Source organism: Bos grunniens, chromosome 18, assembly GCF_055505025.1.
Source record: "Bos grunniens cultivar Pamir isolate PY7600 chromosome 18, Bosgru_T2T1.0, whole genome shotgun sequence".
Lineage (NCBI taxonomy): Eukaryota > Metazoa > Chordata > Mammalia > Artiodactyla > Bovidae > Bos > Bos grunniens.
Window position 1 is genome coordinate 54,227,455 of NC_141182.1, and position 23,688 is coordinate 54,251,142.

The following is a 23,688-nucleotide window of genomic DNA, read 5'->3' on the forward strand; positions in this document are numbered from 1 at the left end:
GTAGGGGAATCCGATGTCCCTTCTCCCCAGGTTTTTCTGGTTTTCTCAAGTGATAGATTTCAAAATCGCTTACAAATTAGGGCTTGCAGTGACATGTAGAGAAAATCTGGCCCAGGCACTGGATTTGTTTCGCCCACAATGCTACAAAACAAACTTCCAATAATCAGAAAATCTTTATTTAGTGGGATGCTTTAAAATTTGAGCGCATCTAGCACAACATTGTAAATTAACTATACTTAAATTTTTAAAAAGCAATAAGACCTCCAAAAAAAAAAAAAAAAAAAACCCACCAAAAAACAAAATTTGAGCGCATGTAATTTTCAATGTTTATAGGGCAAGGCATGATTTTCAGCGCTTTACAAGTATAATTCATTTAATTCTCCCAACAAATCTTACTAAGAGATAAGATTATCATTCCACTTTTAAGATGAAGAGACTGAGCAAAGAAAACGAAAAATGCAATAAGAAACATAGCTTTTCTTCATGCATTCCTTAAATATTGACTGGGTTCCCAGAACACTCATCTTCCACGATCCGTACTTCCGGAGGGCTCCCAGAGGAACCCCTCTTCAGTTCAGAGGAAGGAACTCAGGGGTTACAGCGGTGCCCCTTCCCATCACTACTATTTCCCCTCTGGGCGCCCAAACTGACATTTGATTTGCAGTCATTGGCACAATGCTGACTTGGAGGCCAGGGATGTATGCGGGACCAGGCCCTCTCCCGTCTCCCGAGATTTGGCGATCACGGAACCCAAAGCAATTTGTAATAATGCGCGCGTTGCCTGCAAATTTTCTTCGCTGCCAGGGAATAGAGCACGCGCTTCGCAGCCCCGCCCCTTCTTCCGGAACGACGAATTTCGAGGCTCCTATTGGGCTGGGGCGGGCCACGCCTCCCCGTGTCCCCCAATCAACTCCCCACTGGGTGCACTCCCTCCTCCTCAGCCCCGCCCCACCGCCCCACGTTACGTCGATCCTTCTCTCCTCCTCCGTTATCCCGGGGGCTGCGCTCGCGCGGCAAACCCACCTCCCCTTGCCTCTTATTGGCTGGTCAGGTCCCGCGCGAGCGGGATCGCGCCCTTCGCCCCCGCCCCCAAAGCCCAGCCATGCCTCTCCCCTCCCGCTTTCTCCGAGAGCCGACGCGAGAAAGGTTTTAGTTGCTTCTTGTGCGCGCAAGGGTGCGCGCGCCTCTCGAGGACCACTCCCTCCGCCTCGCGCGAGTAGCCGCAGAGGCTGGCAGCCCTTCCCGCGCACGCGCTCTTGTTCACCCCAGCCCTCTGCCCAGTCGCAGGTCTCCTCGCGCTCTGTCTGGCGCTGCAGCCACCGCAGTAGCGGCATTTTGTGTGTCTGTGTGTGTGTGTTTCTGTGTGTGTGTGTGTGTGTGTGTGTGTGTGTGGTGGGGGGGGGTGGGTGGGGGGAGAGCGCACGCGCACTGCGCCCTCCGCGCCCGTTCCCTGGACGCGGCCGCTGTGGTGGCAGTGAGTCCCTCGGGCGCGCACGCGCTCTCGCTTCTCCCCGCCACGCGCCGGTTATACCCTCGCGGCGCGCGCTTCAGGGGCCGTTATCCCCCTGCAACGGTCCCCGCGCCACGCACGCGCGGTAGCGAGGGTGAGCGCGCGCGGGAGCGGCGGCCGCAGGAAGGAGGCGCCGCCGCCGCCATTGCGAGGGAGGGAGGGAGGGAGCGAGCGAGCGAGAGAGGCTGGTCCGCCCTCCCCCTGGTTCCCGCCCCTCCCCCCTTCCCCTCCCCGCCCCCCCGCCCCGAGGGAGAGCAGCGGAGCGGCGGGAGGAGGAGGTGGAGGAGGCGGAGGAGGGAGCCCGCGAGGGAGGGTCCGCCCGGCCCCCCGCCGCCGGAGCTGCCGCCGCCGCCGCCGCCTCAGCCGCCGCTGGACGAGGAGCAGCAGAACATGGCGCCGGGGCCGCCGTCGCCGCTGCCGGGATCCCGAAGGCCAGGGCCGCGCTGAGGGCGCCCAGCTGGTGAGTGCGCGAGCTCGCGGGCCCGGGCGGCGAGGCCGGGCGCCGCCCCGCTGCGGGGTCCAGGGGGAGGCGGGGACGGCGGGGCCCGGAGCCCGCGAACAATGGAGGAGCCGGAGGGGGAGGGGAGGGAGCGGCCCCCCAGCCCCCCGGGCTCAGCCGGCCCCGCCGCCTCGCGCTGCGGCCCGGCCCGCCGGGGCCCGCCTGCCCTTCGGACTTGCCCCTGCCGGCCGCAGCCCTGCTGTCGCCGCGTCTGCCCCCACCCTCCAGTCCGTTGAGATCTCCGTGTCTGCCTCGGCTCCCCCCACCCCCCGGCTTCAAGCCACTCTGCTCCCAATTCTGCGCCTCCGCCTTCTCTCTTCCGCCCCTCAGTAATGCCCTTCGCCCCACCCCCCACCCCCCACCCCTAGACTCTGCAGTGCTCTTGGGACCCTTCCGCATCCCTGAATTCGGGACCCCCACGTTCAGATTCGTGACCCTTCTGCCTTCTCCGATTCCGCTCTCACCACCCTGGGTCCGTCCCCTTCTTTGACCATGTCCTGTTCCCCTCCGCTGCTGCACCCCCAGGAGCTGTCCGTCTAGGACCTGCGGTTCCACCTCCTCGGTGATTCATTCGAGACCCTGTTCGTCTTGGCACTACTGCCCCCAGGTCTTCTCCTTGGGCTTAATTCCACGTCCCTCTTGGGCCCTACTGCCCACTGACAAAACCTGCCGCCTCCCCCCGGCCCGCTCCCCACGGGATACCCCTGGACTCTGACCCCTGCCGATCTCGATGCAGTCCCCTGCCCCCTCTTGGACTCCGACGCGCCATGCTCGCCTCCTCCCCTCCGATCTTACTCCATTTTTTGCCATTCAGATCCTTGCCTCTCTTCCAGACCTTTTTGCCTCCCCACTCTGCCCCTCGTCCAGTTTCCGATCTTGCGGTGCCCTCCAGCCTGCTTGCTTTCTGACTTGGCCTTGATTGAAGCAGCCTCCACCCCCTTCTCTGACCCTGCAGCTCTCTCGTTCCTGCCGTTCAGTTCTCTGACCTTTCTCCCTAACTCAGCCTCGCCGCAGCCTGACGCCCTGCAGTCCCCGGTTGAGGTTTCTTCTCTCCCCCACCGCCTTATTGGCCCTCTTCTGAGCCGTTGCATTCATTTGTTCCCGCTTCCTTTGCCCTGTCTCCCCTTCATTTCTTCTTTGCTGAAGACTTGCTTCCAGCCTGTTTCTCCAAGGCCGGTCCTTTCCATTTTGGCCCTTACTGGAAGACTGGGAATTTCTCTCTGATCCATCACCCCCCTTCCCTTCCCATTCTGCACCCCAGACCTGCCCCAGATCCTTTTTGCATCTGCTCTTGGCACTTGTTCAATTCCACCCCATCCTCTCTAATGTTTTCCTCCCAGCTCTGCCCCTTTGGGAGCTGTCCACAGTTGTCCACCTATGTTTTGGACCCATTTTAATTTTCCTACTGCTGTCTCCTCTTGGAGTGGTCCTCTTTAACTCTGGTCATCTTATGACTGCCTCGCCTCTCTGTTGCCTCTCAATTCTAAGTTTTCCCCCTGTTCTTCTCCCCCCACCCCATTTTTATTCAACCCTCAATCACAGCTCTCTCCTTTCTTGAATGGGTCCTCCCCCTTTTGCCTTGCTTCTTACCTCCTTTTTTGAGTCTCCTTTCTCTGGGTCTGCTCAGTATAGAGATGTTTCCCCAAGCCTTCCTACATGTCACTCCCCCCAGCCCAGCTTCCTCTTGAAGCTGTCTCAGTTCTTGTCTAGAGTCTCCGTCCCTTTTGTGATCCCTTTCGCAGTTCTGGTCTTCATTGCCTGGTTTTCTCCCTCATCTTTTCTTTCCTGTTGTATCTTGCTAGACTGCTTCTCTTCCCTTGTAGTTCCTATCAGATTTGCTTCTCCCAGCTCCCCTCTTGACCTGCCTATTCCCCACCGGGTTACTTCACCTCTTCAGGTATGCCTTTCTCTAGTCTCCATCTCACAGCTTTGGGGAGGAAGGGACTGGGTTGGGCCTAGGATGCTTATGTTCACATTTAGACTTAAGATTCGCTCAGCACTCTGAGGGTTTTATCTCCAGGGATCCTGTGAGATCTGGGTAAATAGCTGGGGTTGGTTGATTAACTACTGCTCTCTCGAGTCGCGGAGTGTCGCCCCTATTTCCCCCACTTTTACCAAGCGTAGTGATGGTGGAGGTAGTTCTCTTTCCATTGCCCCGCTTTTCTTTCCCACTCCCATTTTGCTTCCCCGCCCCTTTGAGTCCTGAGGCTTTGCAGTTTTGTGTCCTTTGGAAAAGGAGAATGCAGCTGCTCACAGGTCTGTCTTCTCTCTCTCACTTTCCCTCCCTCCTCCTCTCAGCTATCATAAAGAGGCAGTTGTACCCTCTCCCCCTTTCACCTCCAAGCCAGCATCTTTGGGGAGAAATTAGGGGTGTGTTTTTTTGTTTGTTTGTGTTTTCCAGCTGACAAGTCCTATTTTTGTTTCGCCTTTAGCTGGAGAAATGCCAGTTCTCAACTTCTCCCCAGCCCCACAGGGGTTATGGCCACGCTTGGTGTTTACTGTTCTGGGTCTGCAGAAGCTGCCAGTCTTGCTTGGCTTCCTTGATGGCCTTTGGTTTGCTGTGTGACCTTTGGGAAGGGTTGAAGGAAGGTGGGCTTGTTTCTTTTTCACCTCTGCCCCAGGAAGGATTCAGCTTCCTAGTCTTCAAAATGGTGAGGGCCTGGCTTTGGAAAGCTCTTTGCGGTTGTTTGTTGAAACAAAGAGTGCCAAGTGTCACTCAGATTTCTGCCCTCTGGTATTGCAGGCGCTTCCAACTGCAGAAGCTGAATTTCTCTAGGTAGCTCCATGCTTGGGGAGAAGGAGGGAACTCATTGGTGAACCAGGAGTATGTGGGTGGGCCCTGACACTCCCAGGCCTTTTGACTGCCCTGATTTGATAGAGAAATGAGTGCCAGGAACGGGCTGATATGATTGGGTTTTTGGTTTATTACCTGAAAAATGTGCCTTTGCTGCCTTTCCCTGAGCTGTTTTCTCCAGTGATCTTCTGTTGGAGGTGGAATATAGGAAATTCATCCAGAGGAAGAGGTGGTTTCACAGAAAACCGTCCAAGCATTCTCCTTCCTTAACTTGGGAGAGGGAACCTTTTGCATGTTCTAGGTTTATTTATTTTATTCCTTAAGTAGATCAAAAGCCGGATTATTTTTTCCCCCCTGTGGCCTAGGGCAATTGCATATTAAAGCAGCCATCCAGCTGTGAAGGAGCATTTACTGGAAAGACTTTCTTAACTGAGCTATGATCAAACTTTGTTTACTTCACCACTTAAATTTAGAAATAGTTCTGTATGAATACATGTGAAATAAAAACCATTCGTTGTCATCTACAGAATTAGACCACTGACTCATCAAACATTAGGGCATTTGTATATGAGACAGTGAGAGGGAATGAACAGAAGATCCTTATGGCTCCTTTCGCCTAAGTTCTCAGGACTTTAAATTTTGTGACAAGCAGAATCTGGTAAATTATCTTTGACATTTGTTTTCACCATTATTGACTTTAAGGTTTTGGTTCCTTTTTGTTCATTTCTGTTCATTTGATGAAAAGAATTCTGATGAATTCTCTGAATTTATTTGAGTTTTTATGTTGCCTGCTGCTGCCGCTGCTGCTGGTAAGTCGCTTCAGTCGTGTCCGACTGTGTGCGACCCCATAGACAGCAGCCCACCAGGCTCCCCCGTCCCTGGGATTCTCCAGGCAAGAACACTGGAGTGGGTTGCCATTTCCTTCTCCAATGCAGGAAAGTGAAAAGTGAAAGTGAAGTTACTCAGTCGTGTCTGACTCTGTGCGACCCCATAGATGGCAGCCCACCAGGCTTCTCCGTCCATGGGATTTTCCAGGCAAGAGTACTGGAGTGGGGTGCCATCGCCTTCTCTGTTTATGTTGCCTACGTTGGTATAAATAGTTGTTTTGGTTTTTATTCCTAATGTGCAAGTGACAGCTAATTAAGAATAAAAACAACTGTGTATTCAGTACTGCTTAAATTTGTGTTCCAGGTTTTTCACATCACTGGCAGCATAGGAAGTTTCTGCGTGCCCAAAGCCTAAGTTTACATAATAGGAGGAGAGGAGACAGAAGAACAAAGAGCTGTTTTTCTTCTGAGACTGGGAACTGATGTTCCAGAGATTGTCAGATTTCTCTGATGGTGACAGAGGCTCCAACCCCTGTATCAACATTTGTTTTCATGATGGAATTGGGTGCTGCAGAAATCTGAGGTGACAGCCTTGGCCTTCTGGAGCATTTAATGTGCCAGTTGGGGGTGGGGTGTGGAGTAGGGGAAGGCAGTAGATGACTGTTTTCAACCTAGTAATGTGTCTTCAAGGGTTCTTGCCCTGGTTAGAAAATCTTTATTACTGGCCTGATTAGAATTCTGTCTTCATTTTTTATACTAGCCTTTACTTTTGGCTACGTCCGCCCTCCCTTATATGTTGCCCCTTTTTTCTTGCCATGATGAAGGCCAAAGATTTAGGACAATAAAAGGATCAGAAAATAGTCATTCCTGGGATTCCCTGGCAGTCCAGGGGTTGGGATTTGACACTTCCACTGCAGAGGGGTGCAGACCCCTGGTGGGGGTCTAAGATTTCATATGCTGTAAGGCATGTGGCCACATACCAAAAAATAGTCATTTTTCTTGATACTGGACACATGGAAGGAGTTATCCTTGTGCATATCCATGGACCTGAAGGTGACTTTCTGACAAAGGACAGTCTGGGGAGAGTGAGGGTTGTATAGGTGACTGTGACCTACAGCCTCATAGGTGTGGTCAGTCTGTATATAAGGAGGAAATGCATTGGGCCAATACAGTTGGAGATCGAAAAGGTGAGCTTGGTTGTTTCCCTCTAGTCTTGCCTGCTTTCCCCTCCTCCATCTGCTGTGCTGTTCTGAGAGGGGTTGGGCCTCTTGTAGGCCTTTTGGTGGTAATGTGCTCTAACTATTGTCATTCATCCACTGACAGTCTAAACAGTGTGTTAATATACCCAGTCCCTGTGATAGTTCATTGACCATCTAGTTCAGTCACTGAAAATTTCTTTTTCACACTATATGAAATAAACTTGGAGAGTCTCCGTTTGAAGAGGGAAAGTGACCAGCAGAAATCCCTTGGCTTTGAAACAGCAGTTTGAAGATCAGTGCCTAGTCTAGCCTCCTCCGTTATAGTTGGGGGAATGGAAAGCTTGCAAGGGGCATAATGACAAGGCTTCCTGTCGTAGCTGAAAGAGTGTTGGACATACAGGTAGGAGACCTGGTCTAGGCTCTAACCTAATTAGATGGACTCTTGGACAAAATGCTTTACCTCTCTGGGCTTCTCATTCCCAGCCTGAAGTCTTGTGTGCCATCAAGCTCTAATTGTAGATTCTTGTTCTGGATCACAGATGACAGGACACTTGAGATTAGCCACTTGGTACTACTCTTAACCCCCCCCACCACCCACCCCGTCCTCCCCCCATCAAATCCTGTGACCCAGAATGGGCCAGGCAGTGGTGGGACAGGGGCCTCTTTCCCCAGGGGATGCAGTAAAATGAATTGCATTACCTCTGTTGTATGCTTTTTCTTTTCTTTTTTTTAAAATATTTATTTGTTTTTGTTTATTTATTTGGGTGCATTGGGTCTTAGTCACGACATATGGGATCTAGTTCCCTGACCAGGAATTGAACCTCTGGCCCCCTGCATTCAGAGCTTGGAATCTTAGCCACTGGACCACCAGAGAAGTCCCCTGTTGTATGTTTTTTCAAGTATAAAATAAACACTTGCCTCTTTTTCAGCCATTCACATGAAGATAGTTTATAATTTCGGGAGAAAGGAGCATCCAGATTGTATTAACTACATAACTAAAACCATATACCTCCTAAAAAACAGTATGAAATTTTTCAAGCTGAGTCATTGTTGACCTAGGCTCTCAAATAGCAGTGGTTTGAATAGCACTTGAATTGCTGGTATTAAGAAATGCAAACAAATCTTTCATGTTCATCTTCCCCCAAATTTATTTCTATTTAATTTTTGATACAACACTTTATCAGACTTCGTCTATGAAGAGTTCTTGAAAATAGTATTTGGCATCTGTCAGCCTCACCTTCATTGCTTTGCTTTGCTAATGTTAAGAGACACCATTACTTTGATGTACTAGCAGAGAACCAGCCATGAAGCATCCTCACAGGAAAGTAATATTTGTTTTAGTCAAAAGTGGCCAGACTTGCCTGTCTGCTTTATCTTCCTTTGTTGAAATGGACACATTGTCATCTTATGAAATTTGCAGCAGCTGTGATGTTGCATCTGCATCTATAGGTACTTCAGACTGTTTCTGCTTTCTTAGTGTCTGCATTCTTTTTTGGAAACTGTTCTCTTGCTGGTCACTATTGTAATACTTGTGCTTGGTAATCAAACTTGAATAATTGAGAGACAGCTTCCTATGGTAAAGAATGTTGACTTCATCATGAAGAAACTTGGGTCCTAGCCCTGGCTCTGCTGCTTACCAGCTGTGTGATTGTGGCCAAGTCATTTCACTTCTGGGCTGCAGTTTCTTCATGAGAAAAATGAAGGGATTATATCAGTTGGTTTCCATTATTTCCAGTCATACCTAAATACTTTATGTGTAGTAGGCCCTCACTACTGCTAACTGAAACCACGCTGGTGCCAAAGACTTTTTCCTTTTTTGGGGGGCATGTCTGCTGCTTAAGAGTTTCAAGCCTAAAAGTGGCCGTTATGGTTAGTGCACACATCTCCCCGACGTTTTTGACATGCCCTCCTGCTCAGCATTTAATCCCTATACATACACACACAGCCACACACATGCACACATATCATAAATGTCTTGACCAGGGCTACGCAACTAATATATGAGCTAATTTATGGTAAGCTCATGTTACGAATCCATATCTGTCTGACTGTAAAATCTGTCTTTATTTTATTAGACTGCCTTGCCTCTCTGGGCTATAAGAATAAGCTGTAGTTTAATTCCTTAAGGAATTGTAGTCAGTTATAAACAATTAACTATATATGTAATATGGGGTGTGGTGAGGGAAGTAAATGTTGAATAGACTATTCTTACTAATTTCTGCTGTTCCGGAGGCAGTCCCATAGTAAACTGAAAGATTCTCATATTCAGAGACTCAGCACACATCAGGTTCCATATTCCAGTATTTTAAAAGGAATCCACAGCCACGTGTACCAGCTTATCTTTGTAGTCAGTATTGAAGAAGTTGAGCATTTTATTTCTGACCTGGATTCAAACCTGAGGTAGCAAAACTATAAGTAAATTTATCTAACAGAAATAAGGTAGAAATGTTTGGTTATGGAGTGGCCTTAAATCTGTCTTTTCTTTGGCAAGTAGAAAAGTGTCTGAATAGCTCCTAACTGAGAGATTTTATTCTGAGAAAACTCTCTGTGCAGCTAGAAATGTATAAATAAAAATATACTTTGCCCCTTGACTTATTTGTATGGAGCTCCCTATAATATATTTTTTTAAAAATCGCAGTTCAAAAAGTTCTTAAACAATGTTGGGGTGCAAGAATGTTTCCCAGCTACAGCTAGTAGCCTCCTGAAGTGTAAAATACTATTGTTGTGTGGTACTTCTTCCTATCTCCATTTAGAGATAGAAAGGTCAAAACCAAGGCTTCTGTATTTCGGCCTGCTCTACTTGAGAGTAAGATAAAGGAAAATGATTACTGTTAATTGCCACGGGCAATTAAAAAGGATTCTTTGTTCAGTACCAAATTGATTGTGTACAAATGAAAGTCAGCACTGCATTAATACAAGATTATTAGATTCTTGAAATCAACATCTTCAGCCAGAATGGCTTTCACTTCAAGGGAATTGTTTCACTGGGAATAGTGTACCTAAATGCTTGGTGATTAAAAGTATCACTAGGTCTTTAGTTTTCAAAAATGCTTATTAAGTTTGTAGGTGGAAGACTGGTGGGTGCCTCTTTTGTAATACTATTTTAAATGGACTGATAACATTGAATACTTTAATGCTGCTGACATATAGGGAATTTATTCCACTTTGGTCAGCCAGTTGAAGAATGCAGATAAAACCTTTGGTAAATGAGGAAAAGGGCCTCAGCGCTGCGGGAGTGGGCTGCTGGCGTCTGCCTGGTGTCGGTCAGTAGACACAAAGGCTTAAAAATGGCCACTTTAGCTAAAGTAGTTATAGTTTGATGTGTATACAAGGAAGATGTATTTTCTTACATACATGTTATACAGATTCCTTTTTCATACGCTGGGGCATAATTTTCTTTTTCACATATGTTTTTTTCCCCCTATTCAGTTCTTCTTTTTTAATTTTATTTTCTCCCACACAGTTCTTAATAAATTGAAAACTGGTAATAAATTTGAGAGTCTCTATCTATAAGGTACTTCTCAGGATTTCACAAATGTGAATGTGTGGGATCATATTTTTAACTTTTACAAGTTTGTTCAAAGTCACATACCTGATGATGAATGGGTTAATAGTGATCTCATACAAATTACAAGTGTCAGAAGCATCTTATACTTACAGATATTTTCTATTTGTGTTATAATTGCAGATTTTTGGGGTCTCTGTTTACTTGGAATTAAAATAGGTATGGTCACTGCTCTGACTTCATGATGGGACTGTCAGGCAGACTGGGGCAAACTTTCTGGAAAACAGTTTGGCAAGAGATACAGTCCTTGGTCTGGTTATAGGTATCTGTATGGACCAAGAACTGGAGATGAGGACCAGAATTTGATATGAATATGTTAATTATAGTGGTGTGTATTGGGGAAAAAAAGAAACAATCTAAATGTTTTAACTTTATGGGAATGGTCACTTTATGGAAAAGTCTGGAGTCATAAAAAAAGATGATTTTGGAGAATTCTTGACATGGGAAAGTACACACAAAATGAAGTTAAGTATGAGAAAAAAGCAGAATATAGAACTATAAACAGTATGATTCCAGTTATTTTAAAATATATATGGGAAAAAGTGGAAGAAATATGCCTACGTGCTATTAGTATTTGTCTCTGTTGCAGAAATTTGAGTGATTGATTTTTTTCTGAGTTTTCCCAACTTTTCTAAAATGATTTGCTATTTTTGATTCAGAGAAAAAATATTAAAAATATTTTTTTGCAGTGTGGTTGTATTATGTTTGGTTTTTTCTTGAAAACATGAAGGAAAAATTGAGCTGAAAAGCAGGAACTTAGTAATCATGAGATCTGTTGGAGTTTAGTGCCTTTGAAGGTAAAGGCAGTCACACTTCTTAGAGCAGTAGTTGAATTAATGACAGCAGTGTAGCCTTCCTGGGTGGCACTGGTGTTGAAGAACCCACCTGCCAAGGCAAGAGATGCGGGTTTGATCCCCAGGTCAGGAGGATCCCCTGGAGGAGAAAATGGCAACCCACGCCAGTATTCTTGCCTGGGAAATCCTGTGAACAGAGGAGCCTGGCGGACTACGGTCCATAGGGTCACAAAGAGTTGGACATGACTGAAGCAACTCAGCACACATGCATGCATGGCAGTATTACCACGCAATAGCAGCAGTTGCTTCTTGAGTGCCAGGAGATTCCAGTGTGTTCCCTCACATCCTCCTCACCATAATCCTTGCCCTGAGGTGGGTGGTACAGCAGTGCGGGGACTGAGGCTCCCTAAGGGCGCTTAAGGCCACCAGGCTGACAGGTCAGCAGTCTGGTTCAGAGCCTTTGCTTGGAGCCTTTACATTCTAGCACTTTCTCTGGTGTGCCATATACTTTACAGAACTGATTTCACCCCAGAGATGAGAAGAATAAAAGTCTTACTTCCTTACTGATAGCTGTACCCTAGTCACTCAGTCGTGTCCACCTCTTTGCAACCCCATGAACTATAGCCTGCCAGGCTTCTCTGTCCATGGAATTCCCCAGGTAAGAATACTGGAGTGGGTTGCCATTTCCTCCTCCAAGAGATCTTCTTGACCCAAGGAGCTAATCAAGGTCTCCAGCGTTGCAGGCAGACTCTTTACCATCTGAGCCACCAGGGAAGCTCTGTTCTCTTCAGCATGATATCCCCCTGCCCTCAACCGTGCTTATTTTAAAGGAGCCATAGTGTATCGCTTTTTTCTTTCTTGGTCACAATCAGGAATGGACATGGAGCTAGTTATGTCTTCCCTTTTATGGGCCAAAAATCTTTAAGAGTTAAATTATTTCACATTTGATTAACTTTACTATTAAAATAAATTAAGGACTGTACAGCAGAAAAGGAAAAGAAGGGAAACATACTAATTCTTTGTAGCTCCAGAGGATAGAGGTGTAGGGAGAGAAGTGTTTTTCCTTTTTCCTCCACGTTCAGCCAGCGTTCAGGGGAGGATCTATGCCATGTAGAGTACCAGCTGTACAGAACAAGCCTTCTCTCTGAGAGTTGACACACCGTTTATAAAACAAAAGCAGTTTTTCCCTTAGAGGTAACACAAGGAACACCCTGTTTCTGTACCAGAAAGTAAAAAATTTAGAAGACCAGTGGCCTGATTTTTTTTTTTTTGATCTTGCCTTAAGGAATTAAGTGTGACTGAACATTCAAACACAAGAATGTGTTGACCAGGGAGGTAGATGTCATCTTATTATGAGAAAGAAAGTGGTCTGAGTTCATGTTTTGTTTTGAATAAGGAATAATTCGGAAATTTAAGTTTTCACCTTCTTTGTATTGTTGTTACCAACAAGACATTTGCACACATGTGTACCTGTTCTTTTACTCGCCCTTCTTTGTTTCACCGGGGAGAGCGCTGAAGACCTGATGTGCGTTTGTAGTAGGGGGTTGACAGGTATCAGGAAGAAATTGGAAAACGGCTCAGAAGCGCCACAGGACTTTTCGTTTTGTTCTCCCATTTATCCTGTGAACCCATCGCTTTTATCCTAGAACAAACACGTCAATAGGAGCACGGTATTTGTTGAATTAAAGATAGGACTAATGAGAGAAACCAGGAGAAATAAAGCCTCTGAAGCCTTTCAGTGCTTAGACTCTTGGGTTTCCTCTAGTGACGTAAAGAACCCTTTCTTTGCGTTTTGCTTCTTAGCAGCTTTTGACCTTGGACGTCATTTATCTCGAGTTCTTATGTGTAAAATGGGCCTCAGTACTGTTCTGCCTGCTGCAGAGGCTTTTTGTGTCCAGATTTTTTCTTTTTTTTTTTTTGAGTGCTAAATGACAGCAGTGGATGTGGACATTCTGTCACATTGGACAGCCTTTCAGTTTTCTGGGAGGATGAAAAGGAGCAGTGTGATTAATGAAGCTGCTTAGGTAAGCCAGCACGTTAGATGCCTCACGAGAGCCTGGAGACGTTTTTGGATTCGTGGAGCAGCAGTGCTGTTGATTGGGCATCTTGTCGTTAACGACGGCAGCAGCCGGTTTTCGGGTCTTCCCAGGGTCTCACCCATCCCGGTGCTGTAGGTCACAGGCTGCAGAGCAGTGTTAGGACTGAAGCTGCGGTTGCTCCCCCCGTGCTGACCCCAGTCCCGCCCCTGCGCCCCAGTCTTGCACCCTACACCCCAGTCCCGCCCCCTGGCAGCTCTGCCCCCTCACGTTGTTGCCTTCAGGCGCCTTGTCCGTAAGAAGGGGGAGCAGTGTCTGCTCACAGGCTCACTGTGCAAGTGAAACAGCGCCTGGCCACGGTAGATGCTTGTAATGTCATTATTTGTGCCGTGCTCTTAACTTTTACAGGTCAGTTGACAATATGGTGGTGGGGCAGAAAAAGTGTTAATTTACCAATTTTTAGTTTCGCCAAGGAGGATATTTTAAAAACGGGGCAGAGGGGAACTACTCACTATATTCTGTTAAAATAAAAGGGTCCACTATCAGAGTAAAAGATTGCCATTTTCCTTTTTTGTCGGGAGGCGCACTTCTGGCTTGCAGGATCTTAGTTCCCCGACCAGGGATCAAACCCTGGTCTCCCTGCAGTGGAAGCGTGGACCTCTATCCACTGGACCACCAAGAATTCCCAAAAGGTAGCCTTTTTCAAGGAAGTTGGCAGCTTTACGCGGACATACATAAGTGTATGTTTCTAATTCTCATTTTTACATAGACTGGGGAAAACTACCACAGGCCAGCACCAGTTGTATGTAGACAGGCATTGAGTAGATTCCTGTCCTAGTTTGTCCATTTATTGTCACCTTAAATAAGCTCTTTGACTTCTCTGAGCCTTCTTTTTCTTGTGTAAAATAAAGATGCTAATTGCTATCTCACAGGGTTGTGAGAAACCAGGGGAACTTAAGAAGAATGTTTGGCATGTAGTAAGTGTTCAGTTGATAGAGACCATCACTCTCAGATGGTTGGTTAAGTATTAAGCCAGGTAAGCGAAATCCCTTGTGCTTTGTGCCACTGGGAATTCCAAGAAGTAGGGTGTCAGGCTCGATTGCAGAAATGTCCTACGGAGGTGTCCGTCTCTCCATTCTTCCCTCGTTTATTCTCAGCAAGCCGCTGGAGACACTAAGCAGAACCTGACTGTCGCTCCCCCTCTTTAAAACTCGAGTGCTTTTCCGTGGCCTGTAAGGTTAAGTCCAGATCACTGGTGTGGTCTTGTGTATTCCTCTATGGTTTGGCCCATCCTGCCTTCCCAGCCTGGTCACTCCTGGTCTCCAGAACACGCTCTGTTCTTTCTCTGCCTCTGATTTTGGTGAAGCTGGTTCCTCTTGAGAGTTCCTTTACCTTTACTCCGATTGGTGAATTTCCTGCTCACCCTTCCACATCCTCTCAAGTGTCCACTATTCTGAGGCCTTTCTTCCAGGGGTTTTCCTCAGCTCTGTTCCTTTAGCACTTTGCTGGTGACGTTAGACACATCCCTTGCTTCGTGTAGTGATATGTTTGTGCAGTTCTGAGTCAGCAGCCACAGAACACCTCTGTTTCCTTATCCCTGCGCCACCCCCCAGCCCAGCCATACAGTTGTTATCTTTGGAGACATCAGTTTTCTACCAGGGTTTTTTTTTCCTTCCAGAGTTGCTTTTTGCACACATAAACAAGCAAATAGAAATGATATATGCATTCCAACAGAAGCATACTGTAATTACTGTTCTGCGTCTTTCTTTTTTTCACTTAATATTTTGGGAGATGGTCAGTGTTAACACAAAGGAAGCTTCCTTGTTCTTTTTCAACAGCTCATGGTACTCCACCATACAGATACACTGTAATTAGCTAATCTCCTAGTGATGGACATTGGATTTGTTTCCAGTTCTTTGTTTTGCAATCAGTGCCGTAGGGGAAACTTGAAAATAATTTGCACAAGTGAGATTATTCCTGGAGGTGAAATTCCTAGAAGTAGAAAAGTTCTTCTTTTTTGGCTGAATGGCTTGTGGGATCTTAGTTCCCTGACCAGTGATTGAACCCGGGCCACCGCAGTGAAAGCGCTGAGTCTTAAACACTAGACCGCCTGGGAATTCCCGTCTCCTACTTCTTCTTTTTTTAAAAAACATCTATTCTTGGCGGTGTCGGGTCCTCGTTGCTGTTGCTGCGCGGGCTTCTCTAGTCGCGGTGAGTGGGGGCTTCTCATTGCGGTTGCTTCTCTTGTTGTGCAGCACGGTCTCTAGGGTAGTTGCTGGTAAGCCAAGATGGGTTTTTGAAAAACATTTTGATACCCTGAGTCCTGATATCAGGGGTCCGTGGCTAGATCCTAAAGCTTGCTGAAGTTCTGGCAGCAGTCCCCCATGGCTTTGGGTATTTTGATGGCCCATAGGACATGGTTGGAAGATGTCTGTGTAGCTCACTCAGCTTGGGACAGATTGGACTTTTCAAAAGCCCCCACCTGACATGACAGTCAGTACAAAATCCCTTTCCCCTGTGAGCTCACTCCTGGGGAAATCCTTTTACCCTTCACCAAGTGAACTAGGTCCTCAGAGACTCCTGCACTAATAATAGCCGTACTTCCTTAGTCTTCTGTATCCTAAGCACTGTCTTATGCATTTTACATGTGTTAACTCAAGGAATCCACCTAACAACTCTCAGAAATAGGTGCTGGTACTATCCCTGTGCCCATTTTACCGATGAGGGAACTGAGGCATCTTGTGTTTAGGTAATGCAGGTAGATTCAGAGAGAAGAGAGGAAAATGCCTGCCTTTTAGAAAGTGCCCAGTTGCACTTCAGTTTTGCTGGACTGGTTTTGTGTGTGTGCTGTTTCCTCTGTCTCTGCAGTTTCACCTTAATTGTTGACCTTGATTATTGGGAAATGTTTCTCCCACTGAAGGGTATTTGGATGAGCATAGTGCGTTCTTTTGTTTGTCCCCTTGATCCCTAGTTTAGCTTACCTGTTAAAGATTTCCAGAATGATCTAGCAGTTAATTTCATTTCTGTTTCCCACTCCTTTTTAGTGAGGTCCTAATTGGACTTTATAATCCAGTTTTTTCACCAAAGCTTCTCTTAGCAAACTACAGCCAAAGCTTGTTATTACTCAATTCTTTCCGTAATGCCGTCTTGAAACACTTTGCTTTTGGTTTTGGGGGAATAGCCCTGGAGATTCTGATATTGCGCGATGCTCAAGGGCAGGGCCAGTGGCATGTGTTGTGTGTCATCAGCCAGCCTGGAGTGCTCACTTCAGTAGCCACGTCAGATGCCTGTCTCCCCAGAAACCTTCCCCGGTCCTTCTCTGCTTCCAAGGTCTGAATTCGCGTCAGGTTGTCGTTTAGATCAGCCCCGTCTAGTCAGCTCAGTCCTTTACAACAGCTACTAGCCCCATGTGTCTACTTGACGTGTAACCAGGGGGACCAGGAAACTGAATTTTTAATTTCACTTAATTTTGATTAAACTTTAAATAGAAAAGTATCAGGGAGTGCAGATGTAGACAGTAGCCTCCACAAGGGAGAGGGTTTTCTTTTTCTACTTTTAATTCTGACACAGGGCCATCCATGCTTATGTGTTTGACGAACGTTTGATCAATAGCCCTCAGTGGCTGAAATACACAAGGGAAGTTAAAATATTCCTTAAATACTACTTCCTAGGGATAGCCATTTTTACAAATTGTGTTTTAGTTGTATAAAAAATTGCCAGTTTTCATTGACATTTCAGTGATTTTTGCACAGGATTCATCCTTCTATGAATTGACATTAATCAGGGTTGTTGTAGGTTTAGGAATTTTAGGAGATGCAGGCTTAGAATAAATGTAATAGAATGGGTCATAAGTTTAATAGAAGTATGACTAACATTGGTCAGGTAGCTTTATGAAGATTATTGTGACATAATGGAATTCTGTCCTCAGAATTCTGTGATTCAGGTCCTTAGTGAAAGTCATAAGAGGATAAATCATCATTCATCTTTCCACTTCCACTTTCCACATGATTTTGCTGGCATTTTGTTTTAAGGATAAATTGGATGTTTAGGTGTTTTGGCTTGGCTACTTGGGGTGGTTGGGCTCTTTAGAGAAAGAGGTTAAAGGATTCATGACTTGGTAGCAAGACTAAAGAAGCAGAAGTGGATCTGCTAGAATTTCTTTGGTCTTTCATAGTGGAAGCAGCACCGTAGGCCAAGTTCTGTTTGTAAAGGCGAGGATGGGATGTGCTTCTTGCCCATGTAAAGCTGTCACTGATTTAGTTTTCATTACATTTCTTTGAATTCCTAATAGTTTTCTCTAAATCATTTGTTTTTGAGAACTTCTGTTCTGAAACGATGTTGTATTTACATTCTAAGTGGGCTGGTGATGTTCTGGCATAGGGAGGCATAGATAAGAGAGAGTGATGAAAAATGGCAAACTGTGGTGCTCAGAAGGAAAGGAAGGAATTTTACAAAAGTCTTTGAATTAATGGAATATGGCATTGAATCCTGGAACAGAAAAGAGAATTAATGGAAAACTGAAATCCAAATAAAGTCTGCAATTTAATTTTTTTGTACCAAAGATGATTTCTTTGTTTTGACACGTGTACCTTGGTTATATTAACATTAGGGGAAGCTGGGCAAGGGCATATGAGAACTCTGTAATATCTGAAGCTTTTCTGTAAGTCTAAAATTATTCCAGACTAAGTTTTTTTGTTTTTTTTTTTAAGAAGCCTGGAAGAGCATGAGCATTTAGGGCTGTGACTTCATTAAGGGGGTGGGGTCTGTATAAATTTAGATTATATAAGGGCCCTCTGGGAGCTCTGCTTCTCTCCCACTTCCCTCCTTAAACTCAGTGTTGCAGCCATGTCGGATGACTGCAGCTCTCCCAGAGATCCTTGCTTCTGACTCTTTATGTACTGTTTTCTCTTTTATGGTATGTTTTCCTGCTACCCCCAACCCAACCAAAAATAAAATAATAAAAACAACTCCTAAAAACAACCCCCCCCCAAAAACAACCCACATAACTAATTCCTGTTAATTCTTTAGATCTGCCTTAGATTTTACTTTTCTCAGAAAGCTGCCCCTGACCTGCAGTGGTCAGCCTCTTGCTTGAATTTATTCCTAATGTGGTACTTACCATTCTGTATTCTAATTGCCTCTTTTCTTTTCTCTTTATCCAGCTACATTTTAAACACCTTAAAAAGACAGGGGCTGGTATGACCCAGGAATATAGGCATCATTGATGTTCAGGAAATATTTCTTGAATAAATATCTTTACAGCGAGAAGCAAGACACCTGCCCACACCCCCTCAGACCTCTTCAGTGAGGCAGTTTCCCTCGCTCCCTTAGGGAATGGTGGCTATAGTTGGCTGTATGCTGGCATGTATACCATAGATGGCTAGATCCCTGCCAGAAAGAAAAATCAGGACTATGGAGATGAGAAAGTCCTTGTTTAACAAACTTAGTCTTTTATTTCAAGCTCCCAGGAGTCCAATTTAGGAAAATATTTTGTTCTAAAATCTGCTAGTTATGTACCAAGTTATCTTTTCCTGTAGTACATTAATTTATATCTCACTTTACGATAAATAACGTGTAGGTTATTTTAAATCTGTTCTTTAAGTAAACCATTATCTAGATAGTTAAGACTGTCAGATACGGACCCTGCTCTTGAATTTCTTACATTCTATTTGGAGGAGAATAGCGTGCTTATCTCACAGTTTATTGCTGTGGCGTAATAACGTGACTCGGGTAGTGAGATGAGCAGGGCCCTCCGTCGTGATGGGCAGTGAGACAGTGCCAGTGTAAGCTGTTGCCTCTGTCTTCAGTTGCCTTTATGTTGGTATGACATCTAACGAACAAAAGGTTGATGAATTTAGGTTGCCTCTAGCACAACTTCCCTGGTGGCTTCCCTGGTGGCTCAGACAGTGAAGCGTCTGCCTGCAATTCTGGAGACCTTGGTTTGATCCCTGGGTTGGGAAGATCCCCTGGAGGAGGAAATGGCAACCCACTCCAGTACTCTTGCCTGGAAAATCCCTTGGATGGAGGAGTCTGGTAGGCTACAGTCCATGGGGTCACAAAGAGTCAGACACGACTGAGCAACTTCATTTTTCTAGCACAACAGGGATTAGACATGCAGATTCTAAGGAAAAGTTATGAACTCAAGGGTCTGTGGACCCTTAAGTGATTGAAATGGGGGAGTGGCCATGATAATGTCAAGAGTATGTGCTGAATTTGGTTCTGTTTATTTTCTGTGGAGAGAGGATCTGTAGCTTTCATTTAATTCTCAAAGGAATCCATGACCCAAAAAAGATTAAAACCCTCACTAGTTTAGAGTAACACTGAGACCCATGACCTCATTTTGTCTCTCTTTTGTTTGACCATTTTAGTTGGAGCACTGCATTTTGTTTTTCCCTGATAGTTATTTGGAGGAGTCAACTGTTGAACATCTAAGGGAGGTGTGTGTCAATTTTCTTTTTGGAAGCTTGGCTTATGGCTCTTAAGCCTTCATCTGTTCTCTCATTGTTTAGTAAAAATGGCTTTGTATTTGAAATATGAGCACTACTTTCCCGGGTCTGAGTAGCTGAGCAGTGGTCATATAAAGATGAAAATGATTAGGCTCTGACCTTAACTAGGCTTTCAGAGATACACAGTGTAAGAGCTCTGAAATGGGAGCTGAGAGTCTCAAGGGAACAACTATCACGCAGTGTCAAGGCCACAGTCTTGGAAGATGTGCAGGGTAGAATGGGAACATGGGGAAAGGTTATCTTGGCTTTGTTTCATTGAAATTTCACTGTTGATTTATTTCATTACCTCACTGGTATTTTGCAAACCTTTGCATGCGAGGCTGTAACATAGCTGAGGTGCACAGGCTCATTGACAAGCCGAAGAGGCCCAGCTGGAAATAAAACAGTGACTGAGGTCCATGCTGTAACACACGCATTCATGTGGGACTCAAGTCTGTTGACACCATTTCCCCTTCTGTGGACAGGGTTCTCACTGCCCTTAGTCACTCAGCAGGTGTTTATTGGCCAGCCATAGGGTGTGTAGTACTGGACTGGAGCCTTGGGCTGGGCTATTTACTTACGAGGAGAGGGCAGTGTCTTCCGGTTGCTCCCCATAATCAACATGGTGACAAGGCCCTTTTTGCTGGGAAGCAATATAGATGGACTTTGGAAGTCAAAATGCCAGAGTTCTAAGCCCGATTTTGCCATTTTTCAGTTAAGTAGCCTTGAATCGGGTCAGTTGACCCCTCTGCGCTTCTGTTTCCTCATGTGTATACAGAGATAACTATTATATAGGATTTTTTATTATATACTGCATATCAACTGTTATACAGAAGACCTGTCATATATCTGGGCCCAATAAGTGGAAGATATATTGTTGGCTGATGGGCATTGTAAAACTGGAGAAATTCTCTCATTTTATTTAGTCAGTAAGGAAAATTACTATGTCATTCGAAAGAAAGATTCTGCATATGTGAATAGGGAGAATTGGATACTCCTGGTTAGTATTAGAAACAGTGGTGATGTCCTTTTTTTTTTTTTTTTTTTTGGTTGGTCTTGTTTATTCTGTTATTTTTACTAGGGAAAGGTTCTGGATTTGGGTTCCTGAATTTTTTTGTGTTAAGTGCAATTTTCTGAGAAAGGGTCCATATTTTCATCAGATTGTCAAAGAGATCCTTAACTGTCAAATGATTAAGAATTAGTTAATTGACCTAAGTCACAGTTAATACCCTTGATCTGAAATTATCCATTAAAGTAAGAACTGAGAACTTTTCCACATAAAAAGAATGTAATGAGGCTATATAGTGAATATGCAAAAGCTTTTATGTGCTGCTCTTTTTTATTTTTTAGGCTGGGAGGAAGTGGGACAAGTAGGGAGGGAAGAGAGGTGTCAGAGGGAGTAGTGAGGAACCCCCTGAGTAATTAAATGCCAGCTTCTTGCCCGCATATTCCCCAGATTGATTCTAGGTTATCGCTCAGCCTCCTCTCCCTGTACTCTAACTTCCGATCAGACTGGATCACTTGTTTTCTTCTGAACAGGCTTTAAAGTTTTATTATTTTATGCTGGTCCCTCTGTCTAGACTCTCCCTTCTCCTATAATTCGCTGGTCCAGTTCTCTGGGCTTCAGAGCCTCTTTCTGATGCTGCCTTTCTTAATTGTCATCAGCTTATAAATCCCTTAAAAGCACTCACTCACTCATCTTTTGTCCGTCTGAGGCACAGTTCTTTGCCTAGAGTTAGGCACTTAATAAAAGGTTGTGGAACTAAAATGAAGAATGATGCCTAAGATGCAACTAAGTTTGTGACTCCACGGCCTGTAGCCGTGATAGGCTCCTCTGTCCATGGGATTCTCCAGGCAAAAATACTGGAGTGGGTTGCCACTTCCTTCTCCAGGGGATCTTCCCGACACAGGGATCAAACCCGGGTCTCCTGAGATTCTTTACCATCTGAGCCACCAGGGAAGCCCATAGGTTAAAATGATTGAAAACAAACAAACAAAAAATGATCAGATGCCAGTGTGAGTTCTGAGTTCTGGGAGAGAGTTTGGGGAACCTTTTTATAGTTTCAGTGACAGTCTGGCTACCTTGAATTAGGAAGCAGGAGTGTGGGGAACTAGTAGCCAGCATTGTAGCTTGGCCAGGTGGTATTTTTGTACTGGGGTTATCTTCCTGGAAGGTGGGTTGGACTTTTTGAGTATGTAATAGCGATGGTATTGATGAGCATCTGCTGTGTGCCAGGTGCTGTGAGAGTGTCGTAGGGAACAACCAGGCAAGACCCCTGCTTCTATTCCAGTAGGGGATATTGGGTAGGCTATTCCTTCATCAGCCTTTAAATTCTGTGATCTGGAGAATGGGGCACCAGTCCCTGTTTGGGATTGTTGTGAGGATTAAACGAGAAAGTGCTTTGAAGATTATATAAAGTGCTCTTATTTATTTTGAGTACCCTCCACCCCCCCATCTTTGAGTTATAACTTAAACAGATTAAAAATGTTTAAAATGTGTATGAAGGTCACTGGCAGCATTTTTGCATTCGCCAATCCCCAGTGAGGTTTTCATGCCATATTGTAAGCACATTAGCATAGGAAGATTGGTAGAAGCTTCTTGCACCAGTAGGAGTATGAACTAATGATCCCAGGGTTTAAGTAGATTCAGGCACTTAATTCTTTCCGTTATAAGTGAATCCCTTAACAGGATTGGGGCATAGATTTGTAATACCATCTTCCCCCAACTCTGAGGAGTACATTTATTTATGAATGTTTTTGGCTGTCTCTTAAATTCTTAAATGCAGTTTCATGCTGGTGAAGGCTGCATGTTGGGGAAAACCGAACTTCTTTACTGATTTGGGGCTTTTTTTGACCATAAATGGGAGATACAGTTATTCTGCTTCCATTTTGTGATTAGGATGAAAATTTTAAAATACACCTCCCTTGTCCCCAGAACCCTTATAACAAAGAGCAAATGATGCAATTAGGATGCAATCCATTGCCTGTGGATTTCAAGGGAAATTATTTTTCTACATAACTCGGAAGCTCATGGGTAAAGTCACGCTTCCTTTTAGATCTGGTGAGTTTTGTCAAAACTGACCTGATAAGGTGAGATTCCTACCTTGAGGTTAGAGTTTTTGAGTGTTAAGCAGTGCTGTGAAATTCCTAAGGTAGCTTTGATTTATGAATAAAGTGTCACTTCTGATTCCTTCTTTGAATTATTTTTATTCTTTTTTCCTTGAAACTATAAATGGAATTGACTTTGTTCACACTGTATTCTGGTGTTTTTCGTTTTCGGTAAAAGCAAAGACTTCGCTCCCTTCTGCCTGTCTCCTGTGTTAGGTCTACTCTGCTGTTCTGTGAGTTCTTGGGATTGAGATAAAAGATGAATTTTTACCTACCCACTCATTTTTAGTACAGGTATTTTAATTTCTTTAAATTTGAGACTGACTTTCTTTCCATAGAATTTAATTTGATGATTGTCTCTATTTGTGGCCAAACCCCTCAGGATCCATATGAACACTCCTCTCTGATCAGTAAGAGATACTTTTTCCAGAGTCTTGAAGGAGTATTTCTGTAATAGTGGAGTCACAATATTACTTTTTTTGGTGATTTTTCAGGTGTATTTTCTGTATGAGTAGAATTGAATTTTTGCAGTGGGTTGAGGGAAAAAATGAGGTTAAATTTAAGGGCAGAAACTTAAAGCATCTTCTTCCTTCTATTGTTTGAGAACTGGAGAAAGGTAGAAGTTTGTGTTTTTTCACAATTTAATACTCAGTTTACTGAAGTCATAGTAATTCTTAATTGCAAATTACTTAAGTTTTAAAGACAACCATTTTCCATCAAATTTCATTTTGGAAATGGTCTTTGTGGTTAAAACCAAAGGAGACACTCTGTTTCTGCTGTGTCTTGGGTGACATCTATGTGCCCTTTAAGGAGACAGCATATTGAATCCTGACCTACTTCCCCTTCCCAGGTGGGTTTGAAAAGCTTCAAG

At 44.8% G+C, this 23,688-nt stretch overlaps 1 protein-coding gene across 1 annotated transcript in view; it reads left to right on the forward strand.

Moving 5' to 3' along the window:
• The first annotated feature begins 1,830 nt into the window (after positions 1–1,830).
• Positions 1,831–23,688, forward strand: part of ARHGAP35 (Rho GTPase activating protein 35) — a 115,117-nt gene continuing 93,259 nt past the window's right edge. The window contains exon 1 of the mRNA XM_086353285.1: positions 1,831–1,970. The gene's annotated coding sequence lies outside the window, so the exon portion shown is untranslated. The remainder of the gene's footprint in view (positions 1,971–23,688) is intronic.